The following is a 3,399-nucleotide window of genomic DNA, read 5'->3' as shown; positions in this document are numbered from 1 at the left end:
TCCTTGCTTTTGTTCGGTGCATTTCAATTGTGAAGCATTTTAATCGGTTCATTTCATTTCTTAAGCAATTTAATCGGTTCATTTGCATTCTTGCACCTTTTAATCGGTTCAATTGACAAGAAATGGGCTTCCATATGAGTTTTGGTACAAGTTTTGGTGAGTTCTTGAAACATAGAACATTGATCCATTTCTATAAAAGTGCCTATTCAATCTCCAACTCAAGTTGATTCCATAAAATGTCAAAGAATCATCTATATCTTGCTATTGGAATCATATCACTCCGTTGCCACTCCACGCTTTCTATTTGTACTCTAGTAATTTATTTGTGCACCCTAAATGGTCTAGAGTTGCATTGGATCGTCCAAGGTGACCCAATTGTAATTCTAGTTACACTCTTTTTTTTCCTATTTACACCATACTCTAATTACCCAAATACATGGTCCATGAAAATAAGTCCAATACATGGCCAAGGTACAAGCTCAAATAAGGCCCAAATACAAGCACAATGAAATCCTACAAAAAAATTTACCAAACTACACTACTCTATATAAGCCTAAGAACATGAAAAATAATCTTAAAAATGAATGCTCTAATCAAAGTTGTATCTTCTTCAATCTTTTTAGTCCAAAGTTGTGGTGGCTTGGTGGTCCTCCATCGTAACCTTACTTAAGATTCACAATCATAATTTTCATCTTTTTCAAAATTTCTACAATTCTTCATGCTTTCACAATATCATTCATCTTCCATAGAAGATATTCAAATCAAAACAATAAAGAAGAAGATCTAAATATGAAGATTGCATCAGAGTGTGCTAAAAATTCAGAAACACATTTCATTTTATCCAAGTCTAAGATTTACAAGGAGAGGAGCCACTTATGTATAGGCTCAAGTGTTCACAAAATCATGCCTCTTAGATGCCTCCACCTTATTTAAGTTAAACGTAATCATGATGAAGATATGACCGTGAAAGCTACCTTAGGTTTCTAGAGTTCCTTTGAGTTATTTTTACCCAATTCTAAAAATGGATCAGAAATACAAAGCCAAAAGAAATATTATTCTACTTTTTACAAATTTATATAAGACTAGATAATGTGAGTTGATTTTAGATTGTTCCATTTTAGAGGTGAGACTTTACTTATGATTGAGATTTTTAACAAGTATATGGTTAGAACCCAAAGAAGATTCCCACTAGACACGAACTTAACGTAGTGGCTATGTAAGTGTGAAGGTTCACTTCTAGAGGGCAAAGGAAAAATACAAGGTAAATGAGTTGGGACTAGTTGAAGATACATCAGAAATGGCAGTTGAACAAACTGGAGCAGCAGCAGATGATGAACATTCAAGTTCAGAATGATGATGTTGGCACAGAGCGGAACAAAATCACAAGAGGAGATTGATACTTATCATGCACAATGAACAAAAAACTGGTTTTATCTTTTTGTTTAACTTTACTTTCAGTTTAATTTAGTAAGTTGACATTAGCATTCTAGTTTAATATTTCTTACTTTAGCTTTTGTTGATGGTAAGCTTAAGTTAGTATAATGGTTGATGTTTGCATATTTTGTGAAGTGAAATCTTGTATATAGATAGATGATGGTATGATTTTTTGGAAAAAAGAAAGCAAACAATAGTTTTAAATTAGAACAACTAAATGGATTGATCGGGGACTTAATTTGAAAAAGAATTTGTGGCTGGAACCATCACTCAAATGTGTAAAACTTGGAACAAGGTAAATAGTTGAAAGCCATGTCTGAGAACAAATGAGGAATTGAAATTAGCCAACCAAGTGAGAGTGTGAAACCTTTAAACAGTTTGAGAGACTTTCACTAGTGAAGAGTTAATTGTTGCCTAATTTTCTAGTCAATTTACATCACAAAATCAAATTTGGAGATGATTGAGGCATGTTTAATAAAGTTGGAGGTGAGAAAACTCAAAGCCAAACAGCTAACCTTTGTAATATATGATGAAATGTGCAGAAAAATAACCCTTTTTTTTAGCCAAATTTGTTTTATTGCACCCTAGCTTCTGATATACATATATTGTCCTACCTTGTGGTATGCTAACAAAAGGAGAGCATAGGTGCAATTCAAATTTCTATAATTAAAAGAATTGGGTTTGGTGTGGCTGCTAGGATTTTGAGAATAAAAAAAAAAAGGGGGAATGACAAAATTATCCAAATTCTCATTCTCTTTTCTAAAAAAAAAGAAAAAGAAAAGCAAAGGGGATTACAAGAATATAAAAAGAAGCAATGTGAATGAATCCTATGGAAAGGATAATGGATAACACAATTAGAAATTGAATTGCAAACATGCTAATCTTTTGTTAAGTGTGCATTTTGTTATCCTGGAAAAACCAAATTTTCTTTGTAACCCAACCTCATTACAACCTGAAAAAGACCTCAAGATCTATGTTTGTGAAAGTGTTTGTAATCAACTGGAAATGAAGGGCAACCTTAAATTAACTTGGAAATCAGTGAAAAAAAGAGGGAAAACACTCACCAATGAGGAATGAAGAGAGAAATTCCTTAGTTTGATTCCTAGTGAAGAGTAACAATTGTTTACCTTGGAAATTTAATACATTTTTAGCCTGTCTTGGTTTGAATTGATAGGAAACACCATAATTTTTTGTTTAATTATCTTGTGCTCTTTCCATGAAGTTGTTCTAATATTAAACTATAGATTTGATTTCTAAGGATTTTGGGGAAGAATGAACTCATATTTTTTTGGGATTCAATTACTTTGCTTGAGGACAAGCAAGATTCTAGGTTGGGGGGAATTTGATAAGTGCCAATGTGTAATTTTTATGATTGATAAAATTGAACACTTTGGAACTTAATTGTTGCTTAATGTAAGAAAATTACCCTAATCTGAGAATTATTGAATCTGATTATATATTTTTGAACCAAGAAACAAATGAAGAAATTTAATCTCAATTTTTGTGTAAATTGCAGATGAATATGAAGCATTGAAAGAATTATTCAAGCTGACATTGAAAGAAAGAAAGTAAAAACTTAATTGGATCACAAGAAGATTTAGCTCAAGCTAAAACTTGGCCGAGAGCAACAAATTTATTTAGCTAAAGCTAGATCATTTTAGCTCAGGCTAAAATTTGGCAAAGAGCAACAGAGTTATTTAGCTCAAGCTAGCTCATTTTAGCTCAGGCTAAAGTTTGGCCGAGAGCAATAGAGTTTTCTAGCTCAAGCTAGAATTTGGTAGAGAGCAACAAAGTTATTTAGCTCAGTTTAGCTCAAGCGAAAGTTGCAGAACAATTTTTTTTTCTTTTTCTGCATATCTAGCTTAGGCTAAAAGTTCTAGCTTAAGCTAAAATTACCCTACAATGAAAGTTTCTTGAAAATTTTCATTTTTTCTTTGCCAAAAGTTTCAAACCTTTCTAAGCTTT

The sequence above is a fragment of the Phaseolus vulgaris genome, chromosome 11, assembly GCF_000499845.2.
Source record: "Phaseolus vulgaris cultivar G19833 chromosome 11, P. vulgaris v2.0, whole genome shotgun sequence".
Classification (NCBI taxonomy): Eukaryota; Viridiplantae; Streptophyta; class Magnoliopsida; order Fabales; family Fabaceae; genus Phaseolus; species Phaseolus vulgaris.
Note: the sequence above shows the minus strand (reverse complement) of the source record.